Below are 15,317 nucleotides of genomic sequence, written 5' to 3' on the forward strand. Positions count from 1 at the left end.
CTTCAAGTCCTTTAACAACAAATCCTTCAAGTTGTTTCATATAAATTTCTTCATTAAAATCTCCATTTAAAAATGCAATTCTTACAGTCATTTGGTGTATTTCCAAATTTTATAAAGCTACTATGGAAATTAACTAAAGGGATACACAAACATGCAACGGAAGCCAATAGAATCAATAAGCACTTTAATTACATTTAATTTGAGTTCTAAAGCATGCATATTCAAGTGGGTTTCAAGTTACATATCTTTTGTGATAAAATCTTGAAATCCACTTTGTTCTTCACTCCAATTCAGCTCCAAAAAAGTCTGTGAACCACCAAGAGTTCTTCTCTACTATTCTCAACCTTCAATTTGAGTGGTGGAACTTAGATTTGAGTGAATTTGGCGAGTGTTTTTGTGGGTTTGAAGAGAAATAAGAAGATGAAGCAGAAACTAACTTTTCAACTTTAAATCTCCATCCATCCACCTCCAATTCATCAATTGGTAGTGTTTTATTACTCAGCTACATGCAAGCAACAACAGAAAAACCATGGCCAACAGCTGCTTCACATTTGAAGTGGGATTTATGTGATTCTGTGGAGGTTACACCTCCCTCTTCCTAAATGTGGGGAAAACCCACTAGTTTTTAAAACCCAATTCCAATTTTAAATTTCAATTAATTCCAAATTAATTAAAAACTTGATTTAATTAATTCATAATTTAAGCAGATAAAAATTCAATTTCTTAAATTGAATCTATATTGAAATTAATTTGGATTTTATAATTAATTAAACATATTTAATTAATTGATTTAATCAAATATTAAATTAATCACACACTTAATTTTCAATATGAATCATATTCATGTAATTGATATTTAAATCAACATTTAAATATTATTAACTCTCCAATTTCGTTTAATTTCAACAAATTAAACGTTAACTATATCAAATATCATTATGCAAACCCTAATTTCAATTTGAATTAATTCAAACTCAAAATCCTAATTTCAATTTGAACATTTTCAAATTGAAATTCAATTTGAACAATTCAAATTGATATCATTCCAAATTCACTCAATTTAATAATTCAAGGTGTTTATGTTTTACGAACGAGTAGAGGGACCTTATGGACCTATAAATCATGAGCTCCAATGATAAAGATTAATTGGCTAAAACTCTTTAGACCAAATTAATCAGTATTTGTTAACTCTCAAGTCACACCATTATAGCTCAATAGTTGCACTCTTCTCACTGTAAATATATTTATATCCACATGATTTAACCATAACTAGTAAGTCGACCCTTCATAAATTGTTCGTAATATCGACTGGGTCAATGTGCTGTTTTACCCTCGATATTATGTCTTGTTCTTTAAGTTTCAATTGATCCTCTAATGAACAATTGGTTTATGATCCAACCACTAAACCGAATCCCTCTCAGGTCAGTGAGAGGGTGGGACCCTTTGTTCAAGACCTGGATACAATACTTAAAAGAACAACCTTTCTCCTATCCCTAAATCAAGTAAGCGTGAGTTTCGTCTTACACCCTATGTGCCCATCTATCTACTCGGTCTTACCCCTGAAATGGGAGGCTTATTGAGCCGACGCTGTTGAGCCATCCCCCACCTACACAAATCTAGGGATAATCCCAAATAAACAAGAGTTCGTATTTAGCTCAGGATTAGGATCGAGTTACCTAGGTCATCTAAGTGAAATAGTCAGTCTTAAACAGTAGATAGTGTTAAAAGGTAAGAGTGACTTATTTCTTAGTCCGATCTTATGCAAACTCATTGCATAAGATGTCCCCGCTCCTCATGTCAATACATGAATGAATCTGGATCACTACATTTGTAGTATCTTTACAACAACTTGTAATAGCTACAAAGTAGGCCGCATCCAATAGTGTTACCAGAATAAGGTACCCAACCTTAATCATGTACTATAGACCGTTTTGGCCATTTACTCGAACTTGATCCATCTTTATGTCTCTATATAAATTTCAAGTATTCATATAATAGCCATGGATCTTAGTTTATTGGATTTAGACTTTATGAATGCAATTAATAGATTCAATACCTTTATTGAAGATGAAAAAATGTTGAATAATATCTTTTATTGATAATATAATATATTTAACTTTTACAAACTGCTAGTTTTAGGACATAAAACCCAACATTAACATCCTTATAGATGTAATCCTTGTCACCAGAAAATAGATATTGAAGAAATCTAGCCATTATTTTCGGTGAAAGCCTTTAGTTACCACCCTTGTATTTATCAATAGTGTCGTTGGCCTTTAACTTTCTTTTAAAAATTCATTTACTTCCAATTGGTTTACTTCTAGGAGGTAGATCAACCAATACCCATTTATTGTTCTGTAAAATAGAATCTAGCTCACTATTGATAGCTTCTTTCTAACAAAATGCATTAGGAGATGATATAGCTTCTTGAAAAGTCTGAGGCTCACCTTTTATCATATAAGTTATGAAATCAGGTCCAAAAGAAGTAACTTTCTTAGCTTTTTGGCTTCTTCTAGGTTCAAACTTAGTATTATGATCGTTTTGACCTTTCGAAGTGAAAGAGTAATAAAACATGCAACGAAAGACTTCAGAATCAAGAAGCACTTAAACTACATTTAATTTGAGTTTTAAACATGTTCATATGATTCATAAGAGGGTTTGAAACACATATTACCTTTGAATATCTCTTCCACGAATTCAACAGAATTTCACCAAGATTGAGTTTGAATCTTCAAAAAGATCACCACCAAGATCTTCTCCATTATGCTCAAGAAGGAATGTGTGGTGGAAACACTCAAACCAAGCTGAATTTTGGATGAACTAATGAGGGTTGAGTATGGTTTTTAGGTTTTCACTTCAATAAGTAAAACTCAGATTTCTTGATAATCTTTCTGCATGGAGCTTCTATATATATATATATATATATATATATAGAAATCATGCAAAACTAATAGGTTACATGGATGGCACAACCTACTTGGTGATTATCACATAATTCAATTGCATTTTGGTGATAATCCATTAAAAAGTAGTTAGGTGATTTTTTCCAAAATTTGGAAAAATCCACTAACTTAAAAATGATTTCAAAAACGATTTTTTTTTAAAATTAATTTTTAATTAAACTTTTTAATTAAAGTATTATTAATTTAATATCTTAATATTAAATCAATAAAATACCAATTTCACCAATATAAATTAATTTCATATTTAAATCATAATTTAAATATTAATTGATTTTCCAATTTTGTTTTACTTCAATTAAACGTTTTTAATCATATCAAATATAATCAATTGAAAACCCTAAAATTGAATTTGAACGTTTCAAATTTATAACCCTAATTTCATACACCAATACTAAATTTGTTATTCCAATTTAAGAGCTAGTAGAGAGGGACGTAATGGACCTACAGATCATGAGCTCCAACGATTTGTAATTAATTCGTTAAACTCTTTAATTGAATTAATTACTATTCGTTGACTATCAACACACACCATTATAGTTCGATAGTTGCTCTCTCCTCATTGTGGATATATTTCTATCCATATAAACCATAACTAGTAAGTCAATCCTTCACAAATCGTTCGTAATTACAATTGGGTCAAAATTACAGTTTTACCCCTATAAATACACCTTGTTTTTCAAGTTCCCACCGACTCTCTAATGAACAATTTGATTCATAATATTACTTATGAATCATGTCCTTCTCTATTATGAGAAGGCGGGGCTCTGATTGTTCAAGACCTGGAATAAACACTTAAGAGAACAATCTATCCGCTAACCATAAATGGAAGGTTTATTGAGTAGTGTTGTTTGACTACTCTCACCCATGCAAATCAAAGGATAATCTCGAATAAGTAGGAGTTCATAGTTAGCTCAGGATCAAGATCGAGTTATCCTAGGTTATTTTAGTATGAAATAGTCAATTTTAACAGTAAACAACCGTTATAAAGAAAAGTGACTATTTCGTGGTCCAGTCTATATGCAAATTCATTGCATAGGATGCCCCCACTCACATGTCTCTACATGAATGATCTTTGGATCACATCATTTGTATTACCTATACAAAATGGGCCGCATTCAATAGTGTTATCGGGATGAGATACCCAATTTTATCCATATACTTATAGACCATTTAGGCTATATACTATTAGCTTGATCCTGTTTGTATTATCTATACTATAGCCATGGATATGTTTATTAGATTTTCGTAATAGAATGCAAAATCAACAACTTTATTGAATAAGATACTCAATAATATTTTATTGATAAATAGAATGTTTAGCACAAAATTTACGAACTGTGAATTCTAGGACATTCCCAACACGAAGAGCTAGCCTCATTAATTCTTTTGGCACCAATAATTTTGTGGTATTCCTCATTTAAAGGAAAATATTGTAAAAGAATTCAACTTCAATAGATTCTATTATGATATTATTATTGATATCAGATATTTTTTGTTTTATCACCATGAATCTATAAGCAGCACTATGCATCGCACAACCTATAAAGACATAATCAATTGTCTTAAGCCCAAGTTTGGTCCTTTTTGGTAAAGAAACTTATACTTTTTCCAAACACACCTACATTTTCAGCATTTTATATGAGGGTAACTTTCAATTCCACACTTCATAAGGCAATTTATTGGTCTTCTTATGTGGAATTCTATTTAGTATAAAATTTGCTGTCAACAAATTGTGACAGCAAATTTTATGTCCTTTAAAGTGTGACAACAAAGCTTCCCCCACAAATTGTGAGTTAAACCTGAACTATTTAACATGCAATTAACCATGCCCTTTAAAGTCCGATTCTTTGTTCCAGCTAAACCATTTTGTTGTGGTGTATAAGATGCTGTAGTTTGATGGATTATACCATTATCTACACAAAATTCATAAAGTGATGATGATTCATATTCACCACCTCTATCTAATTTGAGCACCTTTACTTTCTTGTCAAGTTGATTTTCAACTTCTGCCTTATATGTTTTAAAAACATTAAATGTTTCATCTTTATATGTAATAAATATACATAACAATATTTACTACAATCATCAATGAATGTGACAAAATATCTCTTGTCCCCTCTTGTGGGAATACTTTCATGTCACATACATCACAGTGGATTAAATTAAGTAACTCATTACTTCTTTCATCAAATGAAAATGACTTTCTACTAAACATTAATTGAACACAAACTTCACATTTGTGTCTATTATCAATGTTAAAATTCGGCAATAGTCCTAAGCTTACTATTCTATTTAAAGAATGATAATTGACATGCCTCAATCTAGAATGCCAAACATCATACAACTAAAAAATATAAGTAGAAGAGATATAAGTAGAAGAGTTGATATTATTATTATTCTTTGGCATTTGTGTCAGTACATTCAGTTTGAACATCTCATCACTTAGATTGTCTTTTCCAACATACATATCCCCTTTGTCAAAATAAATTTATCTTACTCAAATATAAACTTGAACCCATTTTTGTTAAGAAGGGTTCCTGACACTAGATTCTTTCGAATCTCTGGCATATACAACACATCATTAAGGGTAAGTATACTGCCACAAGTCCATTTTAGTAGGATCTTCCTGAAGGACTGCGAGGTCCATAGCAGAAGTAGAGATCATTCTCAATTTTCAAATTTCACAAAATTAAAAATACAAAGAATATTAATATACATTTTACAAAATTTTACAGCATGCTTTTAGAGATTAAATAGAGAACGTGAGTGATGGTTTAGATCATACTTACCCTTGATGCTAATAATTCTTCACGATCTCCTCTCCACAAGTGTTCACGAACGAAAAACCAAATTGGTCATCAACACAAGATTTTCCTTTATATTATCCGTTGGGATTGAGAATTAGCAAGAGGTGTGGACTTTCTAATTTTTTGGGAGAGGGAGAGGATTTTAGAGGAGAGGAATTTCTGTGTCTGTGAGAGAGCGTACTGGGAGATCAAGATAAGAGAGTTAGATCAGATTCCTCCTCTTTTTCTATTGAAAAAAGGAGGAAGAAGTTCTCGTAAAAACTTCCCATTCTCACATTCTATAAAATAGTATTATGCATCATACAATCACTTTATTATATAATATATATATTATACTATTAGTTATATTTAATATAACATATAACCTAGAGTTGTTATATTGTATCAAATAAAATATAACCTATAGTTTGAATTCTCTCAATCATTTATGACATTTAATATAAATCAAATTTATATTAAATTTAATTATATGAATCCAATCCATATAATTAGTATTTAAATCATATTCAAATATTTAATTCCTCTCACAATAATCTTTATATTATAATGTACCAAATACATTATATTAATTATATCTCATATAATTAATTTAAATTAATTATATCATATATAATTAATCCTTCAATTAATTTGAACAAATCAAATTAATCCAAAATTAATTCTCAATAATCCATGTTGAACTATAGAAGGGACCTTATAGACCTGTAGATTGAAGCTTCAATGATACTTGAATAATTAATTAAACTCTTTAAATTAAATTACTCAACATCCATTAACTATCGATCATTCCACTAAAGACTGACAACTACACTCTTCGCACTACATATATATTTTATGTCCATTGGATATAACTAATCAACAGTGCGATGACCCTTCACAAATTGCTCGTAAGTATAGTTGGGCCAAAATTACGGCTTTTCTCCTCTAGTTACATCTAACTCTTTAAGTACCACTGACCCCTCTAATGAACAATAAGACATAGTCCAATTATGACCAAATCCTTCTCGGGGACAAGAGAGGGTGTGGCACCACATTGTTCAAGCCTCAGAATCAGTCGTTAAGGGATCAATTTATCTGCTTACCTCGACATTAGCGAATGAGTGAATTCCATCTTGTGTAACTGCTTTTCCAGCTCCCCCATCAGACGAATCTCCAAAATGGTATGCTTATTGAATCGGAGATTTGACCACTCTCACTCATACAAATTAAAAAGCCACCTTTATAGGCAAGAGTTCATAACTCACTTAGGATTCAGGCCATGTCACCTATGGTCATCCTAGTGAAATGTAAGTCTCTAGTATTAACGGTGTTATATAATGAGACTATTCATTTCGTGGTTCAGTCTTATACAAACCCCTTTGTATAGAACACCCCCGCTCATATGTCTCTACATGAATGATCAGGATCAGATCATTTGTAGTATTTTACAACAATTATAACATCTACAAAGGGGTTGTATTCATAGTGTCACCAAGATAAGGTACTCATCCTTATCCATCTACTACATACCATTTAGGTTATCACTTAAACACAATCCACCTGTATATTTCTACATACATATTTAAGCTACAAAAGATAACCTTGGATGTTAGTTTATTGGTTTTGTGGGTTAATGCTACTAAATGTCAAATAAAATACCTCAGATTTATTAAATAAATAAATTGTTTGTACAATACAATTACAAACTACAGGACCCACGAGATTTAGGGCATCAACCTCAACACTTCACTTTGCCTTCCACAAAGGCAGTTGAAGCATTTCTCATGTACAACTTATCGCTGCCATCTAGCTTTTCATATGTAATGAACATTGACTTGTCCTTACAAATATGCCCAGTAGCACCAGTATCAATTCATCAACCTTTGGTGTCTTAATCCATATTTACCTAAAAAAATGATGGCAACCAGATCATCATTTTCCACAATGTTTGTTTGATTGTTGGAATTTTCCCCTTATTGTATTTGCACATTGCAACGGTATGGCCAATCTTACCACAAACCTAACAATGTCGTCGAATGCACTTGCTACGATTATTATTTTGCCCATGATGCTTCTTGAAATTCTGATTCTTGGGTTTATGTTTTGAAGCTTCAATAACGTGATCTTTGGCTTCAACTTCCAGTGGAGGTTTATCTTCCTTTCTATTATCTTCTTCTATATAAAGTTTCACTGCAAGGTTCTCCATGGATAACTCTTTCCGCTTGTGCTTGAGATAACATTTGAAGTCCTTCTAAGAAGGAGGTAGCTTTTCAATCACAACAGCAATCTAGAATGGCTCTCTAGTTTTCAATCCTTCATTTTGCAAATCATTGATGATCATTTTAAATTCTTCCATCTGATTGACTATTAACTTGGTATCAATCATCTTGTAATCTAAGAACTTTTCCATGAGTAATTTCTTAGTACCAACGTCTTCCAGTTTGTACTTCTTGTCCAACGCTTCCTGCAATTGGTTTGATGTATTGTAAGCATTGCAATAGACATTATACGAAGTATCTTCAAGATCACTAAGTATATAATTATAGCACAAGAAGTCTGAATATATCCTTGCTTGCTTCGCAACTTCTGTTTTAAAAGTTATAGCACCCGGTGGGGTAATTAGGCAATCTTCCTTCAAAATATGAGCAAGATTCAACGTGGTGAGGTAGAAGATCATCTTCCGTTGCCATTTCTTGAAGTCGTTTCTTTTGAACTTCTCTGCTTTTTCAACATGAGATTTGGCAATGGGCAATCTCATCATGGTAGAAGTAGCGATATTGGTGGAGGATTTTATAATCATCAGTTAAGATATACTAATTGTCCTCAGATTGTTAGGGAAAAATAGTATATATCGAACTGAATAAACTAGCAAACTTATTATATCTCAATTACTAGAAACAATACACTCAATGTATAATATTCAAACTCAAACGCAAGCTAGATGGTGTGACAATGTCTAGATATGAAAATAACCAAAAACTTGAAAGAACCTCAGAATCTTTGGAGACTCAAGTCATAATCGAAGCACGCTTCTGATAAACGCATGGGCTGCAAGCAGACTACATCTATCGTTTTAGCAAGATACAACGACTAACTCCAGTAGAACTGCAACCTTGAACTACTCGGATTTGGCAGAACTCTTGGATACTTGCTCTCAACTCAACTCAACTCAAGAACAAAAGAAAGAAAGAAAGAAAAAAAAAAGAACTCCTCATTTTCGAATGGGATGCTAAAAATGAAGAACCAAGTTGCTATTTATAGGCTAGCAACTTAGTTACTCTCCAAAATATAAAATAAAATCAACTAAATACAAAAATTGAAACATTTGTCAAATTTAACTCAATCGAGTTGTTATTTGACAAAAATCAAACACAACTAATTCAAATTAAAGAAACTACAAATTTAACTTTCATACATGTTAAATTTGTACATAAAACATTATTTTAATTTGAATTTTCAATCCAATTTGAAGGTTTCTAAACAATGAATTTAATCTACACAATTAAATACATTTTATGTTTCAAATCTTCATCAAACATTCACTTTCTTTCACTATATATATATATATAACATGAAAAGAAACTAAACTAAGCTCATCAAAACTTTGCATCATATGAACTAAACTTATCCTGAACACGAATATTGAACTCATCAATCAAACTTTGAACAAATGTAAAACCCACCCCAGGTTAATTTTTCCCTCTAACCAATACAGGCGCATGGAAATTAGAGAAAATCAATGTGAAAATTTCTAAGTTCACCATGTGCCCTTTTTCCCTTCTAATTTCGGTGCACATTACAAAGGTAACAAAAAAAAAAAAAAAAACAAAAAAAACAGAGACCAAATGAAACCAACTTCAACGCATGTTCAACATAAGTTTTGCTTAGGGAAAAAACAAGCTAAGGTAAAAAAAGAACTTAGTATATATTGTTGGGATGTATGTCCTAAAGTCTCGTAGATATATATTATTTGAATCAACTGTTGGTTAGTTTTATATGAAATAATTCATTAAAGAAAGACTCAAGTTATCTTATGTAACTTAAATAGGTATGTGGTTGACATACAAACATACAAGTGGATCATATTTTATTAATAACCTAAAAGGTTTGTAGTATACGGATAAAGTTAGGTGTCTTATCCTGGTAACACTACTAATACAACCCGCTTTGAAACTGTTGTAAAGTTTTACAAATGATCTGATCCTGATCATTCATGTGGAGACATGTGAGGAGGGGTATCCTATACATAGATTGTATAAGATCGGACCACGAAATATTGAGTCTTTCTTTATAACATCGTTGGTAGAAGAGACTTACATTTCACCAGAATGATCATAGGTGACCTGACCTTAATCCTGAGTGAGTTGTGAACTCCCATCTATGAAGGTGGTCCTTTGATCTGTAGAGGTGATAGTGGTCACATTGACAGTAGCCACATTCACCGATTCAATATTCCTACCATTTTGGGGATTCGTCTGATTGGGGAGCTGGCCGAGAAGGGTTCAGTTATAATTGAACTATAACTAATTGTTCATTAGAGGGATCAGTGGTACTTAAGGAGTTAGATGTGATTACATGGGTAAAATGATAAATTTGACCTAGTTGTACTTATGAGCAATTTGTGAAGTGTCAATATTGTTGATTGGTTATATCCAGTGGACACGGAAATATATCTATAGTGCGAAGAATACAGTTGTCGATCTTTAATGAAGTGACCGTTAGTTAATGAAGGTTGATTAATTTAATTTAATTAATCAAGTATCATTGGAGCTTCAATCTATAGGTTGATAAGGTCCCTTGTGAGCACAATAATGACTAATGAAAATCAAATTAATTTTGGTTTAATTTGAATTGTTCAAATTGATTAAAGAGAATTAATTGTATATGATACAATATGATTCAAATATTTACTATATGAATGAGACTCATATAAAAACTATATGTCAAAATTTATATGAATATGATTCATATTAAATTTGTATAGTTTTATGAGAGAAATAAATATTTGAATATGATTCAAATATTAATTATATGAATATGATTCATATAGAAACTATATGCTAAAATTAATGTGAATATGATTCATATTAAATCTATATAGTTATATGGGAGAAATAAATATTTTAATATGATTCAAATATTAATTATATGAATGTGATTCATATAAAAACTATAGGTCAAAATTAATAAGAATATGATTCATATTAATACTATAGGATATATGAGAGAATAATAAACTATAGGTTATATTATATGTGATATGACCTATGGTTTAATATGTATATATATTGAAGTAGTTAATATATATTAATTAAATTCAAATTTTGAATTTGAATTAATAACTACCTTGGGAGTTATCTGACTTCTCTCAATTTAATTAACATAATACTTCCTTATCATTGTACGTTGTGTTTGTGGTGCCTAGTTCGAGAGACTGAGAGAAGCAGTGAGAAGAGAGGAAGCGAGAAAACGGTATTCTTCAAAGGTGAGTTTCTCTCAATCCTTTCTCCTCTTTGTTAAATTTATGTAGAGAAGCATGTTTGGTTATTTTGTTTTCACATGTTTCTATTACTCTTTATGCTTGATGTTATGTAAAATGAATCGAGACACAATAACAATCAATTGCTTCCGCTTCAAGGTATCCAAAATCTCTTCCTATACAGTATGAGATGACAATGCATTTTCTTTTAAATTCCCAAAAATCATAAAAGATACAAAAACAAGTGCATCTACCTAAAACCAATTCAACTACATACATCAAAACCAAATTAAACCAAATTTAATTATGAAAAATTTTCACAGATAGAAAAAATGCAAACTATTTAACGAAATATAAAAGAAATTGATAGACAATGATAGAATTATATTAGTTTCTATCATTGATAGTATCAGTGATAGACTTCATAGACTTCTATCAGTTTCTATCACTGATAGACACTGATAAACTTCTATCAACCTCTATCAGTGATAGACTACTATCAATTTCTATCACTGATAGACACTAATAGACTTCTATCAGCTTCTAAGTCTATTAGTGTCTTTCAGTGTCTTTCAGTGCTAAACTTGTATCAGTTTCTATCACTATCAACGTTTATCAATGATAGACATTGATAACAGTGTCTATCATAACTATAATTAAAATTTTCTTTTTGTGTAATATTTTCTCTTATTTTTCCTTTTTTGAAAATCCACCTTTAATGAAATCGATAAACAATAATTCTTTCCAATAAGAACCCAATAAAAAGAAACCAAACTAAAGATACATAAATTTGCATAGCAAAATAAAACATGCAAAAAAATATGGAGCATATGTTGGGTTTTATGCCTTAAAACTCGTAGAACTAAGTGTTATTAATTAATCGTCATCAATAAAGAGTTATAGATGTTAATTCAATTAATGTTATTGGGTTGTTTCTTATTTTGTCTTAATAACCCTAAATGTAATAAAATAACATCCAAGGCTGCTTTATGAGTCTTGAATTGTATGTTGAGTCATATAGAAATCAATGTTTAAGATATAGGCTAAAGAGTCTATAGTATAGGGATAAATTTTGGTTCTTTATTCTGGTGACACTATGGATATGACCCACTTTGTATGTGATACAAACACAATGATCCAATGCATTCGTGTAAGTGACATGCAAGTGGGGGTATCCTATACAATGAGTTTGTATAAGATCGGACCGCGAAATAGTAACCACTAGACGTAACACCGTTAACTAGTTAGGTTTCTATTTCAATAAGTTGACGTAGGCAACTTAGTCTTAATCTTGAGTATATTATGAACTCCTGTTCACAGAGATTGTCCTTTGATTTGTATGGGTGAGGATGGCTAGTTCCCTGACTCAATATGTACCATTTTGGGACAAGACCGAGTGGGGAGCTAGGAACATAATAATACAAGATGTAATTCACTCCTTCTCGTTTTCAGGACAAGTAGATGATTGTTCCCTTAAGTGGTGTCTCCAAGACTTGAACAAAGGACCCTACCCTCTCATTGGGTCGAGAGGTATTTCTATTTATTGGTTGGACCATAAACAGGTTGTTCATTAGAGAAGTACTGGTACTTAAGGAGTAAGAGGTAATCCAAGAGTAAAACGATAATTTGACCCAGTTGAAGTTACGAATACTCATGAAGGACTAACTTGCTATTATTGGTCTATATCCGTGGATACAAAAATATATTTGTAGTGAGAAAAGTGCAGTTGTGGGTCTTTAGTGGAGTGTACCCATAGTTAACGAATATTGACTAACTTGGTTAATGAGTTTAGCCAATTAATCTCAAATCATTGGAGCTTCTGATCTATATGTCCACCAGGACCCATTGTTAGCTCACTAAAGGATATCAAAGAGGGATGATTTAAATTGTCAAATCAATTTGAGGAAATAGTATATTGATATGTTTAATACGTATTTGATTATAGATATGATCTATAAATTCAAAATAAATTGGAAAGAAAAATTTGAATAAAATTCAAATAATTACTTCAAGTGAATTAAATTCCCAAATAATTAATTAATACAAAGGTGTTGCACATATACATATGGTGTTTATGATAATTAAATATATATGTTAAATTGAATTTAATGTATAAATAGTTATTTAATTAACGTGCTAATTAATTAAATATTATTTAATTAATTGTGCACAAGGAAAAATTAGAAAAATACTAAGAGAAGGGGTTGGCCATTCTCTATATAAATTCTTCCTTATGGCCCTTTTGGGACACACGGTACACGATAGAATTGCAAGAATTCATTGTGCAATTTTTTCCCTAAGCCACAAAAGAAATCCTCTCTACTCTCCCAAAATGTTTTTCTCCTCAGCCTCTTCCAATAGTTGGACACCACCTATCCTTTTATTGAAAACTTTGAGAATAATAAGGTTACTCTCTTGGTCATGGTTATGTTCAAGATTGTTCGAGGAAACGTTCGTGTTCAAAATCGTTAGAGGAGTTGTTCGTTAGAACATCGAGAAGATCGTTCTAGGAGCTTGAAAATCTACAAAGGCAAGAATGGTTCTATCCTTTCCCTACAACATGTTATTTATACGTTTGTTCTACATATATTCTATTTTAGTTTACTATTTTTATTTATGTAAAAATCGATTTGCAGGATGCAAGACGTTCAAAATGCTTCTACTATGGCATATGATCCCTTCAACAAGAACATAAACCAACTTCTTTGCTTGGTTCTTCCTAAAATACATAAAAGAAATGATAACCAACGATAAATTATGGGGACAATATTGGGTGGGGGAGACAACCCAACTAGTAGATGGGAAGCGACGAAGATCGAATAAGATTATGACAGTGGCAGGTTGAAAGAACAATGACAAACGACAGTGATCGAACGAAGAAGACGATGATAGTGTTCGATCGAAAGATTGAAGAAGAAGATGGCAGCGAATAAGCGAAGAGGACGGAGGTGGACACGCAAAGAGAGGTGGGATTCCCGAGTGCGACATTTTCCCCCTTTTGGTCTAGGGTTATTTGAATGAAAATTTTCTAATTTTCAAAACTTTTAGTAATGTAGCAACACGTCACCAAAAAGTTTGCTATTTTTAGCCACGTTGTTTGCGACGTTTCTAAAACATTCATCGACATATCCCTAAATCCTGTTGCTAAAAGTCAAATTTTAGTGACGATTTTATTTAATGTTGCTAAAACCAACTATTAATGAAACAATTTTACTTTGTCACTAAAAAAAAACGTCACTAAGAGGCCATTTGTTTCGTGGATATCTTAGATTCCCATGAAATGGACATTTGGATTGTCGTGCTTGTTTTGTGATATTGTAAGATGTTCGAGCATCTAAAGATTCTCGAACATCCTAGAATACTTGAATGGAGGGCATCTGGAGAATTTTAGATGGAACATTCGATTCTTGAGTTAAGAGTATCCCCATTTTACATTTTTGTTCTTCCTTTTTTATTTTATTTTATTTTACATATATATTAATCTTTATTTATAATGAAAATAAATACTGTCAACCATATATATCATATTTTTAAAAATTATATCGTAATTTTTATTATTTTTTAACAATATATTCAAATTTAAATTAAATTTCATTTTATAAAGAATCTTAAATTATGAATATTATTTTGTTGAGAAAAATAACATAAAAAAATAATATAAATTGTATTATTTTAAAAGAAATTTAATTTTGATCAAAACAAATATGTTATATAAGTTCAAATTATATCAAATTAATTATAAATTAACAAATAACTATAAGAGCATTCTTAGAACATTATGTAAATTTAAGACATTCTCGAGTAGAAATCCTACAAAACAAATACACTTATCAAAATATCTTTAGATATTTGCAAAAATATCTTTAAAAACAAATATGGTAATCTAAAGATGTTGGACATCTATAATTCGTAATAATTATAATTCGGGCATCTAAAATTCTAATTATCTACATTTTGAAAAAAACAAAAGGCCCTAAAGATAACATCTTGTAGTGATACAATCAAAATACAAATGGGAGAGAAGAAAAAACAACAAAAAAGAAAATAACCACCACGTAGAAAACAACAGGCAACTGAAAGAAATAGATC

This window comes from Benincasa hispida, chromosome 4, assembly GCF_027475165.1.
Source record: "Benincasa hispida cultivar pf3 chromosome 4, pf3_genome.v1.1, whole genome shotgun sequence".
Classification (NCBI taxonomy): domain Eukaryota; kingdom Viridiplantae; phylum Streptophyta; class Magnoliopsida; order Cucurbitales; family Cucurbitaceae; genus Benincasa; species Benincasa hispida.